This window comes from Canis aureus, unplaced genomic scaffold, assembly GCF_053574225.1.
Source record: "Canis aureus isolate CA01 unplaced genomic scaffold, VMU_Caureus_v.1.0 ptg000140l_RagTag, whole genome shotgun sequence".
Taxonomy (NCBI): Eukaryota; Metazoa; Chordata; class Mammalia; order Carnivora; family Canidae; genus Canis; species Canis aureus.
Genome location: NW_027554446.1, coordinates 132,159 through 148,038, shown reverse-complemented (window position 1 = coordinate 148,038; position 15,880 = coordinate 132,159). Strand labels below are relative to the sequence as shown.

Here is a 15,880-nt window from a genome sequence, read left to right as displayed (position 1 = left end):
CCCTGCTGCCTTCGGCAGATGCGCGGGAGCAAGGTGGGCAAGAAGAAACGCCCGATTGTTCTTGGCGGACGCGTCGCTCCAGCTCTTTCTGCCGTACGGACCGCACAGCTTCCTGGACAAGGGCTCCGTGAAACTATAAGCGAAATAACACGCAGCCGTCTCGTGGGCCCTTCTTTATAAAACATCACTTGTGATGATAGTTTGGGATGTCTTCAGACGTAAGCTAGGGTGACCTTGGGCCATAATAAACAACGAGGGATGAGCACTGGGTGTTATTCTGTATGTTGGCAAATTGAATACCAATAAAAAATAAATTTATTATTAAAAAAAAAACCAACAACAACGGGGGGAGTAAATTACCCCCCTCGCCCTGGGGCCGGAGAGAATTTTATTTATTGAAGGGCCTGGGGGTGTCCTGCCTCCCCGCTTTCCACAGCCAACATTTGGACTCAAACTGCCTTCGAGGGATTGATCCTCTTAGTATGACGACGGAATGGAGGCCCTTCGTTTCGGTAAAAATAAGATTTCTGGGACGCTGGGGTGGCCTAGTGGTTGAGCATCTGCTTGCAGCTCCGGGTGTGATCCTGGGGTCCTGAGATCGAGTCCTGCATTGGGCTCCCTGCATGGAGCCTGCTTCTCCCTCTGCCTGTGTCTCTGCCTCTCTCTCTGTGTCTCTCATGAGTAAATATAATCTTAAAAAAAAACATGAGATTCCTGTTTGCTGGGGGTTCCCGACCTGGCTTTGGGAGGCCGACCCCGCTGCAGGGCTCACAGCCCCCCCGCCACCAGAATCCTGCTCTGCAGCGGTTGCTCCCCCTGCTTGCATTTCTGTTGTCCTGGAGGCAGAGCTGCCTGGTAATAACCTGAATTGCTCTGGGAGGGAGAAGTCCTCGCCACACCCCCTCTTCCTTCCCGCCCTCCTCACCCTCCCCTCCTCCTAGGAGGGGAGGAAAAAAAAATAAAAAAAATCATTCTTCCTTTCTGCATCTGTGTCTTTAAGAATTCCCTGCATTGTAGCCCCGGGACAGAGACCCTTCTGTGAGAGTCTGCTGGAGGCCTGTCCTCCGTGACACCCCGCCCCCCATATTAAAAGACCATCGGAACAAGCTCCCCATTCTCCTCTGGAGAGGGTCCCTCTGTCCCAAGCCAAGCAACTCTTAAGGGAGCGTTTATCCTGGGACACTCAGCTTACAAAGCCCGCTGCAGCGTCAGATAAACTCACTCAGACCCGCGGGGAGAAGGACAAAACCCCCTTTATTTTCACCCCTGCGGGGAGACCAATAAGGACTTTGTGCTGAGAGCAGGGGTCTGAGCAAACAGAGGAGGGGTCTGTGGTGGGGCTGGGCTGGGGGGAGTGGAGAGCCTCCAGGGCCATTATCTTATCAGCTTATCTTTAGGGGGACTCTCAGCAGGGGACAGTGGGCTGTGACTCTGCTGGAACCACCTTGGCTGTCCCCTGCAGCGCCCCGAGAAACCCTTGGGCGGATTCGCCTTGGTTGTGCCAAGAGGAATCCCTGGTTTCTTTCTTCAGCCTATTTGGATAGGGCAACGCTTGTGCACTTGGTGGGCCAGGCCCCAGCTGTGTGCATGCGCCTGCACATCTGGGCGAGGTTGCGTGCATGCACCCCATCTGGGGGTCTGCGGGCACCCCCGGCCCCTCACGTGTGGCCGTTGCCATAACTCGGGCGTAGCCTTTGTTGTGCGTGGCGAGATGTTTTCACTCAGTCATGTAAGCCAGACGTTTCCGTGATTGGTTGTTGGAATTGGAGTCTTGTTAGTTGAACAGCTACTGAGTGCTCTGCAGACCTGGGACGTAGGCCGAGAGGACAGCGCCGGGCCTCCCATCACCAAGGGAGTGTCTGTGCCTCGAGCCTCTGCCCGCTGCCCAGCAGGAGGACCCCCCCCCCCCCCCCCCGCACAGCTCAAGGGGGTGCAGGGGAGGAGCTGAGGGCGCCGGGGTCACAGCAGCATGAGGGTGCTGGTGCCGCCGGGCCCTCGCCTCCTGGCCTGGCTTTGGTTTGGGTTTTGCTGTTCCTCGCTCCCTTTACGTGGCTCCGGCTGGAAAGCTGCTCCTGAAGCGCTGCAAAGCGAAGCTGTGCGTTAGAGCCTCTCGCACCCCTTGTACCCCGTGCCCTCGGAGTGCTTGTCTCGCACGGGTGCCCCCTCCTAGCGGGGAGACAGCAGAGAGGCTGGAGCCTCTGCTGCCCACCTGGCTGCTGCAGCAAACAAGCTGAGTTAAGGGCCCTTGCTGGAGGGAGCTGTGGTCGAGAAGGAACCTTCCCCACGAATGTCTTGAGAGAGAGGATCCCTGACCCCGTTCCCAGCGCCCCCCTGAACCCTAAATCTGTGACTGTCTCCCCATTTTCTTTCCTCGGGGTGGTGGACCCTGGTGGTGGGGGTTGGCGGGGTGAGAGGAGGGGAGGGCAGGAGGGTCGGCTCCTGAAATTCCCAGGTGGCCTGTGTCTCATGTCTGCCCGCCCCAGGAGTGGGTGCCTGCGGGAGGCCGGGTGGGGGTGCAGCGGCAGCCGGAGAGGCCTTTCCAACAGGGCTTCGTGGCCCAGGTGAGGTCCCTGTTCACAAATCACGGCTGCCAGGGCAATCAGGGGACCCGCATCCCAGGGCCGGAGGCTCCTGGGCCTTCCCCTCGTGGCAGAGCCTGCCTTGCCCATGGGCCATTGGTTCCCCGCTGAGGCTGCCTACAGTGTGAACCAGGAGGGCAACAGTTGCCCCGGATCGCTGGGACTAAAGTGATGGAGGGGCCACCTTGGTGAGAACCTGACCTTCTGCGGACAGACAGCAGGAGCTCCGGGCTCTGCAGGTGGACTTCCTGCAAGAGGAGGCTGGGTGGGTCTCAGAAGCAGGCGCGGGTGGGGTGGGGAAGAAGGGGAAGCAACAGCCCCATCTTGGACAGTCGGAGGGTGGGCCTCTGCATCCCTGGTGTGTTCCTGGACCAGGCTCCCAGGACTGGATGGAGAAAATGAGCATCACCGGCCTGAAGTCGCCACCAGCCATGGGATCCAGAATAATCTCCAGGGAACATTCACACCACAGTGACAACTAGCACCGATGGGGCTGGGGGATCGGGGTCACTCCGGGCAGGGCAGCGGCGCTGGTGGGTGTGCCCTGGTTATTTCTTTACCTTTGCCTCAACGCGAGCCCTCATCTCCTACAGGTGAGTGTTTTGGAACTACTTACTGCAGGACGTAGAGCACAGAGGTTTCGGTGCCACCGTCTACGGATGGGCCATCTAAAGGAGGGCGCACGTTGTCTTGGGTCCAGGGTCTCTGTATCAGCTTGCCGCCTCCCAGGAGGGAGATCTTGGAGAGCTTGCCGTGCCTCTCTAAGCCTTGGCTTGTGTTGTAGGCAGAGAACCAGGACGTGTCCCAGAGTCCATCCTGCTCTAGAAATAATGCAACCACGTGTTTTACGATGGGCATACCCGCGGCCCTGTGTGCCTGGGTGTGCACACGGACTCTCCTGTCTCTTGGTTCTTCGTGCACATTTCCCCATGACCCAGGTCACCCTTGCCCTGGTAGGATGTCATCCCACCTCTCGACCCCTGCCCAGAGGAGGGTGGGACCTTTGCCACCAGTGGAAATGCGAGAACCCATTGGCCCCAGGCAGCCAGGCCAACGGCAGGGAAGGGTAGGGAGTCAGAAGTCAAGATGCCGGTCTCCTGGGTGGCTGAGCTCTTGTGTCGGCCCTGCTGGGTGCTTGGTCAACGAGGCAGCACCGAGCATGAGGTCCGGGCTCAGAGCACGTGGTTGAGGGCATAGGGTGGTGGGGCTGCTGTCCCCTTCCGGCTTCTTTCACACCCAAGGAAGGCTGGAGGCTCTGGGGATTGTTTTGGAGGCTTGGAACAACGCACGTGCGGGTCTATGTTCAAGCAGGATGATGTGTGTCTGTCACTGGCTCATTGCTCTTGCACACTTGACGCAGCCCACACTCAAGCAGCTCAGAAGCCTTTTTTTTTTTTTTTTTTTAACCGGTGATCAACCTTCCTTGGGCGCCCACATACCCTCCCAGAGCATGCCTGGTCGACCTCAACAATTTGACCAGGAAAAAAGTCGGCCTGTGCTCGGTTTAATCCCTCCTGGCATTGACTTTTTCAGCGGGCGAGGGAGCCTTCTGGGTGACGAGAGGTGCATTTTGGAAAATGGACCGCGCATCCTCCTGTTTTATCATCCGCACCGTTAAGGGCCATGTCTGTGTGTTCCCGTTGGTTCTCGGCCTGAACCGGAGGACGGGGGGCTGAGTTTTGGAGCTGCCCGCCCCCGTGGCCTCTCCCTGGACTGCACCTTTCACGGCACGACACGCGGCTGGGGAGGTGCCCTTAGTCCGGGCAGGTTTCGCTCTCCCCTGGACATAAGCCTCCTGTTCTTGCATCGGGGTGGGAGGGGGGGCGGCGGGGAGGGCCACACGTAGTACAAGGCAGGCTTCACCGGGCAAAGGGGGAGCTGGGCGGGCTGGTGGGGTAAGTGGCAGGGGGTGGGAGAGTGTTGTCATTTATTAGGTCCCTGAAAACAATACGGGGTTTGTCTCCAGGGGACGGTGGTGCCTGGGGAGGCAAGCCAAGATGGGCCCAAGCAGAAAGAAAACAAGCACAGGTCTGACGAAAATGTGGTGACCCCGAGGAGCAGGGGAAAAAAGCACCTTTGTTTAGGAAGGTCAGGGCGAGCGAGGGACGGGGAGGCAGGGAGAGGGCGTGCGAGGAGGACTCCCGCGCCGGACGGATTGCAGCCTCTGTGTCGGGGTCCTGGGCCCCTGCGAGGACGGCCAGCTGCGTGGGAGTTGGCGGGGTGGCTGGCCTGATGGTTTGCATTCTGGGCCAGATTTGGGGGAATCGATCCCTCATCTGCTCTGCTCCGTGAGGGTGGCCCGAGAGAAGATCCCGCATGAGAGTCTCCCTGGGGTTTGGGAGGGAGGATGGAGAGAGGGCTCTGTCTTCCTTTGGGGGCTCCTGGTGGGCTGCGGTTCTGCTTCCTTCACTGAGCCTAATGGGGGGGGGTCTGACCGAGCAGAGAAGCCCTCCCAGTGGAGGCAGGCCCTGGGGGACGTGGGGACAAGGGGTGGGGCGCCCTTCACCTGTCCTCACTATAGTGCCGGAGACCTCGGGTGTCTGGGGGCGGCAGGGGGCCGTGCAGAGACCTTCCTGCTCCAGTGCTTTCTGCCTCGGACCCTCCACGGCCAGCCCTGTGCACTTGCCCAGCTGCGTCTTTTCTGCAGACGCCCTGCTGTCCTCTGTGGACGGGTCTTCCCAAACCCAGTGACTCACTTTGGTTTCTAACTAATGCCTTCTTGCTTTTGGGGGTTGTTTTTTTTTCTTTTTGATTTATTTATTCATGAGAGACACAGAGACACACAGAGAGAGGCAGAGACATGGGCAGAGGGAGAAGCAGGCTCCATGCAGGGAGCCTGATGTGGGACTCGATCCCTAGACCCCAGGATCACGCCCTGAGCCAAAGGCAGATGCTCAAGCACTGAGCCACCCAGGCACCCCGACCTTTTGGTTTTTAGCCACAGGGGCTTGTAGACCCCCAACTGGTTGTAGACCTCAGCTCGTGGGGCCCACAGGTGCAGCAGTCCCGGGGAGAGGGAGAGTGGCACAGCCCCTTCTCTGCTGAGGGGTCTTGTTCCCAGGACGGCAGCCCTCACGGCCCCCCAGGAGCCCGGAGCTGGGTCACCTGGACTGCCAGCCACCTGCCCGCGGGAGCCGTGATGGAGAATCCTGGTGGCAGGTGTGGACACTCGGCTCTGAGCCACTCCTCGCAGGGGGCACGTCGGGGGGCAGGCAGGGGGTCAGCATCGCACCAGGGCCCGTTCACCCCGTTCTGAGAGAGGAGTTTCTGCGCCGTCGGTTCTCTGTGCTGACACTCTTGGGTGGTCGGGGCACTTGCTAACACACTAGCTCGTTCCGTGTTCAGGCGCCTCTCGCGGTGAGGTGCGCGGGCACCCATGCCCAGATCGGCCCCCGTGGAAGCTTGCTCAGACACGTGGCTGCACAGACATGCACGCTCACGGTCCTCACGGTGGCCCTTGGGAAGGCATAGCCATCATCTGGGTTTTACCAAGGAGCAAGGTCAGACGCAGAGAGGGGCCCCAGACGAGCTCTTGGGCTCAGCCGTCGTGCTCCAAGCACCAGGCTGCGTAGCCTTGCAAGGGCTTTGTTTGTCCTCAGTTTGCAGCAGCAGAGCCCAAGGCTCAGCAAGGTCTAGTGACTTGCTCAGGGTCACCCGGTGGCCCGTGGGGCCCCGTTGACCCTACAGGCGGGTGCTCCCTCGCAGACACTCGGTGTGGTTCCCGCCACCTGTCAGCAGATCACCTTGCGGGAGAGTTTGCATCAGTAAATCAGTATGTTTTGTGTTTGACAGAGGGCCTGGAGAAGCCAGCGTGTCCCTGCCCGTGTCACCGAGAGGCCGGCGTGGTGCGAGGAGGACGGGGTTCGCTCGGGGGGGCTCTCCCCTGCTCTTCTCCCGGCCCAGCCCCCACGGGCCCCGCAGGCCCCAAGCCCTGGGCCTGGCACGCTGCCCCCACCCTGGGGGGCCGCCCTCAGTTTTCATCATTGCTGACGACGCATTCGCCTCATGAAGCGGCTGAGATGGTGCCGAGGGGGACCCGTTGTGCCTTGAAGGAAATTGTCTTGTCTTCCCTATCTTTTGGAGTCTGCCCCACTTAGGGGGGGCCTCCTTCACTGTTTTAAGGGGTCCTCCTTCTTCCTCCTCCCTCTTCCTCCCTCCCCCCTTATCCTCCCTCCTCTTCCTCTCCCTCCTCTCCCTCCAACTCCTCCCTCTCCCTCCTCCCCTTCCCTCCTCCCCTTCCCTTCTCCTCCCTCCCTCCTCCTCCCTCCCTCCTCCCCCTCATCCTCCCTCCTTCTTCTCCCTCCCCTTTCTTGTCCTCCCTCTCCCTCCTTCCTCCTCCTCCCCCCTGCCTCCTTGACCCTCGCATGCTGCCTCTCCTTAAAGGCACAGATGCCAGATGGTAACTGCGCACCTACTGCGTGTCGGGCTCTGCCCGTGCAGCGTCACTGCTCCTGACATCAACGTTGGGAGGGATTCCACTCTGCAGCTGGTTTTACTGATGTGGCTTGAGATGTTCAGTGTTGTCCTGCCCACCGTCACGGCTGGTGAGGGGCAGAGCGGGGATTTTAAACCACGACTGGAAGGCCGTGTGCTTCCCTGAGGCTCCGGCCTCTGTTCAGAGCCGGCTCGGCCCCCAGCTCCCCTGAGAGCCTCTCCTGGGGACCCGTCTCCTCCAGGCCGTGGCTCGACCTTTGGATTTTTCAGCCCTGACTCCTTAGACCTTGGTTACGAGGTTTTATTCTCAGCTACCTTGAGTTGCCTTTTGAGTGCATCTACAAGGCGGCAAACTTGAAAATCCAGAGCACGTTCTCTAACAGGACTGTCGCCCGGAGCATCAGACACAGGGCCAGGCACACCGCAGAGATCTCTTTAAGTACCTGCTAACTTGGAAGGAAAAGCACTGAAGTGGCACTTGCGTGTGTATGACATGCCACCTTCTGGTGACATTACACCTGCAGGTGACTATTATTAGCCTCACTTTACAGCTGAGAAAACCCAGAAGCGCACCCAAGGTCAGACAGCTGACCTGGGAGCCTGCGGTCTGTGCAGCCCACGACCGTCAGCGGGGGACTTGGGCACCTGGGGGGCAGGTGGTGGCTCCGAACATGAAGCTTCATTCTTTCCTATGAGCCGCCTACGTGGACACCAACCTTTAAACAAAAGAACAGCTTTATTGAGAAATAACTTAAATCCAGCAAAATTCATCCTCTGTAAAGGTCTGACTCCGTGAACTTCAGTCGATAGGTAGAGTCGTGTGACCATCACCACAGTGCAGTTTCGAGACATTTCTGTCTCCCTCCTCACACGGGCCCAGATTTCCTGCTGCCTGGCCAGCCCTGGGTCATCTGCTCTGCAAATTTGCCCTATGGGGGCATCTTGTGTCCACGCAGTCATAGGACATCTGGCTTCCTTCACTCGGGGGTTCTGAGAAGTGGCCAAGGGGCCACCACTGACTTTTCGTTGAGTCGTGTGTGTGTGTGTGTGTGTGTGTGTGTGTGTCCCCAGACTTAACTGCGGGCCCCAATACGGGTTGATCAGAAGCATGCACCTGGTTGGGGGGTGTGCTGGGAGGGACGGGGGCCCCACCTGGGGGTCTGAGCCCTGTCTTCTGTGCCTCCCGCCGGGGGCTCCCAAGCTGTACACCCCACCTTGCCAGCCAGCTTTAATGGACCTGGCTTCCTCCTTCCGGGCGGTTTCGGCTTAATTAAGTCATAATGACAGACGGAGAAGCTCTGTTTCCTGGCAATTAAAGCAAGTGGAAGATTGGAACTTGTGCCAACCCTCCTCCCAGCCAGGAAGGACTTGACCCTCCCATGGCCTCGCTCCTGCTCCCCAGAGAGCATCTGGGAGGATGTTGGCAAATTCCCTCCTCTCTCCGACGCTCCCCATGGCTGCAGCTGATTTTTCTCTTCCCTGGCTGATTCTCAGGGCTGTTCTATGCAAAGGTAAAAAAATAAAAAATAAAAAATAAAAAATAAAAATAAAATAAAATAAAGAAATAATAATAAAATAAAATAAAATAATAAAATAATAAAATAAAATAATAAAATAAAATAAATAAAATAAAATAATAAAATAAATTTTTTTTATTTTAGATGTATTTTCTAAATTTCCCATTTAGATGTATTTTCAGGGTTTTCCCTCCCTTCCTCCCTCCCCAGCCCCAATCCAAGGAGGCAGGGAGACAGAGAGGAGCCATTTATTCATTCAGCCAGCACATTCTGGGGTGTCTGGTTCTCGGAGGCTCCCCAAGGGGCAGGGAAGGGAATATACAAGGTGGACAGCTTGAGGCTGGGTGGACGGTAGCACCCGCTCCAGATAGGGGAGCAACCGGGGTGCTGCTGCTCGGAACGGCCAGGAGGAAGTGGATGCAGAAGCCAGGGCATGGGGGTGCGGGCTGGCCGGAGGGGGAGAGGGGGCAAAGCCACAGTGTGGCCAGAGCAGGTGACCAAGCCCTTGCTCCGAGGCCGGTGGCCCACAGATGTGCCACAGGGAGGCCGCAGGGCTGTGGCTGCTGCCATCGGGGGGAGAAGGCAGGGGGGTAGATGCCTGGTGGCAACCTCGAGGTGGGTGTGGGCTGTTGGGGAAGCCCCCCACCCCCACCTCAAGCACCCCTGGCCACACAGTCCATGCTTTTCCCAGCTGCCATCCCTCGGGGGTGCTCCGGTGGGTTTCCTTCTGTTCTCCAGCACCGTTCCAAGCACTCGCTGCTCCGAACCCCCTGGCACTTGGCAGCCCTCTCTGCAGCATCCTGCCTCCTTGCCATCAGCTTGTACTTTCCGGCCCCTGTTCCAGGCCCACGTTACATCCTGGAGAGTCCTGATCTCACAGCAGGTGGTTTGATCCTCCTTCCAGCGTAGCCTCTCGTGTTCCTTTTCTCTCTCCTGTTCCGACATCTCTCGTCTTGTTCTGTTTCCTCGCCCGAATAATACCTGCAAAAAAACCCCAGGATCACGGTTTGCTGAATGGCAGTACCCAGCAGACGACCACCGGCTTTGGCTTCGTCTCATATAGACGAGGCCTGTAAACCGCCTTTTCTCCATTTTACCTTTCGGTCAGACTGGGCATTTCAGTCGTAAGATGCAAAGTGCAGGTGCATTCCTGGCCTCCGCTTTCCACTTTTTTTTTTTCTCCTCTCGAGCTGCACATCCTGGAGATACCTGGAGACTCTTCAGTTATGTTCTTGGGCCTGCCTGGCACCCAGCTGCCACCGAAGGACCGTTGGTCCCCATAAGTGGATTTCCAGGTTCAAGGTGGGGTGTGGAAATCTTCACAGTTGGAGGAGAAACTGGAGTCTCAGCCTTGCTCCGCGTCGCCGGGGGGATCCCTCTGTCCATGTTCCCATGTTGGCTGCACCCCTCTCTCCCCCTCTCCTCCTGCCTTCCCATCCTCCAAGGACCACTGGGCACGTGTGGGAGGGGATGGAAAACAGGGATTCCTTCTGGGCATCGAAGAGTCTTCCTCTGTTTGTAGCCCTGCCCTGCCCTGCAGCTCTGAGCCTTGAGCAAACAGCCCTTGAAAGGGGAGAGCTGCTGTGTGCTCCCAGCACTGATGGCCTGGCCCCAAGTGCCACCAACTGCCCTGACTTGAGAGTTGCTAAGTGGCCCTGCAGGATGCAAGTGCGTGTGCGCACGTGTGTGCATGTGCGTGTGTGTGTGTATGTGCACGTGGATACACACGAACACGTTTGTGGTAGGGGTGGCCGAGCTTCTCTTCCAGGAAAGCTCTTCCAAATCCTGTCCCGAAAGGAGGGGAGGTGATGGGAAACGTCACGGAGGTAAACGTGACAGCGAGGAGCACGGAGGCTGTTACTGTTCATTTTCACGCAAGGGACACGTTGAAACGGTGTCAGAAAATTCGAGCCCTTGGCAGTGGCCTGGGGATGAAATATGTCTGAGGTCCCCTTGCCGCGCTCGACCGGATATCCGTATCACAGCAATGTGACAGAGCCACAGTAGCGGGTCCCTTCCATTCTTCCGTCACTTTTACACGACAGGAGACGTACCCACGTCACAGTGTACCTTGTTCACGATCCTTCGTGGCACGAGGACCACTGACTCAGTGGACCATTGTTGCCTCAGCATGTCCCCAGTGCTGGGTCTTTGGGTTTCCATTTCTCACCCCAAGGCTGTCATGAACATCTTTGTACTTTTGTGCATTTTTTTTTTTTTAAATAACGAGCATCTGCAGTGACTTGAGTCTCCTGACTTGACAATTCGAGATCCCTTGTCCCCGTTGCTTTGAAACTGTGGTGAGTTTGGGAAGAGGAGCAGAGCTGTGGCCCCTGCTCCCTCGCCGTTGGGAGGTGGGGCGGCGGTGGGACCTGGTCAACGGGAAGCGGCCTTCGCGGTGGCCGGAGAGGCCTGGGGGGCTGTCCGTCGCGGGGCCGTGCCCTCTCCCTCTCTTCACCCTCCTTCACTTGCGGGGAAAGCTCTCGCAGTGTTCAAAGCGTGGAGCCTCGTTGCTGCCCTTGCTCCCCCAGCACTGCACACTGAGCCCCAGGAGGGCCGGGTCCTCCGCTTGCCCATCCCCTGGTCTCCCTCAGCTCCTGGGGAGGCCGTCCCCTTCCTTCGGCTCCCTCCTGCCTCCCCCTTCCTGAGTCTGCCTCTCCCAGGACCCAAGGCTGGTCCTCCCTGGCCTCATGGAGGAGGGGGAACAGGAAGCCCAGGCCCCAGCGTTTGCCAGAGGGTCAGTAAGATGGGTTGATGGCCAAGACCCTGGAGACCCTGCTTGCCATGCTGCTTCTAGAATCCTCTGATGTCAGTGCTGAATCAGCCCTGGACTCCTGGGCCCCGGAGAATGGAGCAGAGGGGAGGATCCTGCGGTGCATGTACGTGCGTCTGATTTTGTGCATGCCGCCGTCCTGGGGCTGACAGGACCTGTGTCCCTGTCCCTATGTCCCAAGCTGAGGGCTTGCCAGTGGGCTTGGACGGTGTCCGTCACGGAGGGTTTCGCTTTCCCATCTGAGTGCTCTCCTGCCTACAAAGGGGAGGGAAAAAAATAAAATAAAAGGAAGGGAACAGTAGAATGTTCCTCAGCCCTACAAAGAGTGAAGTCCTGACATGCTACAGGGTAGTTGAGTCTTGAAAACATTATGCCCGTGAAAGGAGCTGGAAACAAAAGGATCACGTATTGTATGATTCTGCGGCTATGAAGGGGACAGGAAACGGGGTAAGGATCGCCAGGGCCTGGAATAGGGTGGGGGTGAGGGCGCCACTGCTTCATGGGGGCGGGGTTTCCTTTCAGTGGGGTGAGAATGTTCTAGAACAGAGAGTGGGGAGGGCAGCACCACAGTGTGGCCAGGCTCGGTGCCGCTGAATCCTAGAGAGTTTTGTTAGGTGAATATTATCATAAGAAAGACGGAAAGGAGGGTACGCCTGGGGCTTGGCCATAGGATTTGTTTCAGGGAAAGGCTCAGAGTTTCATCTACCCGGCTTTCTGCACCTGGCCGGCCCTCTGTGCCCTCTGTGCCTCATAGGAAAGCGTTTGGGACCCAGAATTGGAGGAGGAGGCCCTTTGCAAAGTTCCCCCAATTTTTCAAGAGTCTCTTGGCAAAGGGAAACTACGTGAGCTATGTAGAACCCACGTCCTGGGGTGGTGGGTGCAGAAGCTCGACCCTCAGGGCGGAGAAGGGGCTCCCACGGAGAGGGGGGCTTCCTGGGGCCCACTTGCAGGGGTGCCTAAGGGATCCTGCTTGGGGACACAGGTCCCTTCCTCCGGGGCTGCTCCCGGCCTCATGCAGACTGTCCGAGGTGCTTTGGCCTTCATGGGCCTCTTCCTTCCTAAAAAAAACAAAACAAAGCAAGCAAGCAAGCAAACAAACAAACAAACAAAAAACTGTATAACAGAACCAAAAGCTGTGTTGGTTTCCATACAACCACATTGACATTATATAGTAAGACATTTCCTTCAGCCTAGAAATTCGTGTTCTTTTTTATCTCTTCTGATTTTAAAATAAATTAAAACATTTTCATGGCCCTTAAAAATACCATGGGGCCTGCCTTCTGTGCCCCCGGCCTCAGTTACCATGACCAGGCCTCTTGCCCCGAGATGAAGGTCCCCCAAGGAGTGGTTACAGCTCCCCCCGGGGGCTCAGCCACGGAGCCTGCCCCCCCTCCAGTTCTCGTCCTCGGGGAGGGACAACCGAGGGGGGAAAACCGAGGGTGGTGGCTGGGAAGGGATGCTCATACGGCTCCACGCACGAGCCCTGCTGAGCCATGGCTCACTCACTGGGTGGATGTTCTCCTGGGGCAGAGAATATAGTTATGTACGCAAAGCAAAGCTTATTTCCAGATCCCTTTCTCCCAGCATTTGGATTCACACACCACGGGGGACACAGGGAGAGGCAGGGCTGCCGCCTTGCAGGGACGATGGTGTGTCCTCGCCGACGGAGCTGGAATCTGAAGGCAGCGTGCGCTGCGGGCCGCCCGTGTGGACCAGGCAGGAATTCACAGACACCCGGGGCTGGAACGGAGGCAGCTTTCGTGATGAAGGGGGGACGTATCCTTGGGGTCGTACATAGGTTTCAACAGACTCCCCCTTCTTGTGGATGTAGGAAAGGCTCACATTGTCATTGTCTGCCCAGAAACCCTGTTGGGGATTGCTTTTGACATAAAATATTTATTAGGACAGGACAGAAAGGGGGTAAGTACAGAGAAAAATTGGGGCTGGTGTATTTAGCCCATGTTTTTGATCCTGATGCGAAGTGGCTGTGCAAGTTGGCGGCTGTTCCTTGTTGGGCCATTTGTGTGAGGGCAGTTCTGGCCTGGAGGGACCGCTGTCAGGGGTGCCGGGGGTGTCGGGCTGGGTGGCAGGGAGGCCACGCTCTACCGTCGGCCTTGGGGCAGGAACACCACCCGGAGGGGTCGCTTGTCCTCTGGGCGGGGAGGCCTCTGGGGATTTGGGGCAGGTGCCTTGTCTCTTTCTTGTATTTTCCAAACTCCTCCGGGGCAGGACCCTGCTGGGTGATGCCGGGATGGGAGGGGGGTGCAGGCAGGTCCCTCGGGGCCCACCGGCAACATGCTCTGAGGCCCACACCCATTCCTACCTCACTTGGTAATAGGGTGAGATACAGCAGCAGTTGTAACATAATGTGGAGCATAACCTGATGAGGTTCTTAACAGCGGAGGGAAGTCTCAAGGCAGAGAAAGGGGCTGCAGACCTCCCAGCCGTGACTCCCCCCACCGCTGTGTGCAATGGGCCAGGGCTCCTGGGGACGCGCCCTGGGCTCCGTCAGCCACACTCACCCCAGGTTTATCCCAGCTCCGGGTCACTGAGGCCGGCGCTCCTGAGAACAGGCTCATGTTTGCCTTTGGGGAGGTGCTGTGCTAACATGAAAACCACCCTGGCCGGGTGACACCTCCCCAGGCTCTGCCAGCAATGGGCCCAGACATCAGGTCGTGCAAGTCACTTTGCACTTTGGGGATTTACACTCCTCATCTGCAAGTGGGGTGATGGAACTAGCCATCCAGGGGGCTGGGGCTGCTGTCACGAGGTGGTGAGCACCTGTGCATGTCTGCGTGTGGGGGGAGAATGTTCTGTAAAGTGATGTGATCTCAGATGTTCAGCGGTACCGTCTTTTTTTATCCTCATAGCACTCGGCAAGCGTGGGCATCTCTACAAATGCAGAGCGAGTGGCCCGGGTTTGCAGCTCCTGGTGTCCCCAGGTCCCTGCTTACTGAGCCAGGCTGAGAGGGGCCTGCATCTCGCAGCATCTTGCAGCTCAGATGGTTCTGGGGTCTGGAGTGGGTCTTTTTCTTACCGCTTTTTCGGCCCCTGGAGCCTGCCCAGGGCCTGGTGACGGCCAGCCCGACTCTAGGGCAAGGGTGCCCTCTAGTGCGTAGACGAGGGTATCGAGAGTATCGCAGGCGCTTCTCCACATTGTACCAACTGGAGGCTGGGGCTGAAGACCTGAAAATCCAAACTGCGTTTTCTCCCCCGGCTTGGACGGTGCTTTAAAGACGTTGTGGGTCTTTGCAGAATGTTCAACAGGCTTAGTACGCTTGGCCTTGTCGCCAAATGAACGTAAGGCAGTTTGCTTGCAACCTTATTTTTATAAGTAAGGCAAATAAAGGTAGAAAAAAATAAGATGAAACCACGAACAAAGCTAGGATAAAACGGTCTGCTATAATCCTTAAATGTGGCATGGATATGGTCTAGGGTGGTCTAGAGCTTTCTAGATCAGTCAATTCTCGGTAGATGACATTGTCTACGTGCTTTGGTAGAGATGCCCCAGCCCTCTGGGCTCCCCCCACCCCCCAAAACACCATATTCTTACAGAGACTTTGGAACTTCAAGGTACGTCTGGGTTCATCTCCTGTCACATCTCTCCACGGAGGTGTAAGCATCAGAGAGCAGGTCTGTGACTCGGAGGAAGGCGGGACGGTGCAGGGCCAACCCGGTGTAACCAAGGATGCTCTTGAATATCCAGAGTGGTGGTTCTCCAGCCTAAGTGCATCTGGGCCATGTGAGCGCTGTTAGAACACAGATCCCTCTTCTGCCCCCAGAGTTTCCTTTTTTTTTTTTTTTTTTTTTATGCCCCCAGAGTTTCTGATGCGGTAGTTCTTGGGTGGGGCCCGGGGATCTGCATTTCTAATAAGCTCCTGCGATGCTCATGCTGCCCGTCTAGGGATCCCACTGGGAACAGGTCAATCCACATCTTTCCATGAATGCTTGCAGGCAGCAGAGCTTTTTGGTGACTACTCGCTGGCACAAGCTTTTAAAGCTCTGCGCTGTCAGGCCCAGGAGGGTGGCTCTTCCATGCGGGTGTTAAAGCGGAGGGCCCTGCTGAGATGGGGCTGCCACCTTCATGTGAAGATGGAGGGACTCACGAGAATGGGAGGCCTTGTCTCTGCTGTGCTGCAGCTTGACGGTCACCAGAAAGCTGTTGCACACGCGAGTAACAGGAGTTACAAGCTCGAGGGCCAAGGTTTGGCTACAGGCTGTCGTATTTTAGCCTAGAAAAAAAAATTTTATTTCATTTAATTAATTTATTTTTTAAAAAGCCTTATTTATTTGAGAAAGAGCAAGGGGAGGGGGAGAGGGAGAGGGAGAAGCAGACTCCCCACTGAGCAGGGAGCCCGATGCAGGGCTCGATCCCAGGCCCTGGGATCGTGACCCGAGCTGAAGGCGGATGCCCAACCTACTGAGCCACCCCAGTGCCCCCAGAGCCTAGAAAAAGCTTTAAAGCTGTTGTTCCTAAACATTCACCTTGACCTTTTCAGAAACGGAAATGAAACCCCACATCTCAGTAAAGCAAGTTTGCCATGCAGACTCCTGGTGTCTTCCTCACGATGCAGGCT

General features: G+C 57.2%; 1 long non-coding RNA gene across 4 annotated transcripts; it reads right to left on the bottom strand.

Annotated features, from left to right (window-relative positions):
* Window positions 1-8,762: 8,762 nt before the first annotated feature.
* On the bottom strand, window positions 8,763-15,585 carry LOC144309659 (uncharacterized). Of its 4 annotated transcripts, XR_013375593.1 has the most exons (5): window positions 14,857-15,585; window positions 13,826-14,624; window positions 12,166-12,361; window positions 9,628-11,558; window positions 8,763-9,511 (listed from the first exon to the last, which is right to left on the bottom strand). It is a non-coding gene; the product is annotated as an uncharacterized LOC144309659 (long non-coding RNA). The 4 variants fall into 4 exon arrangements; XR_013375592.1 differs by having other exon boundaries at window positions 13,826-15,578; XR_013375594.1 differs by having other exon boundaries at window positions 14,341-15,578.
* Window positions 15,586-15,880: the final 295 nt, after the last annotated feature.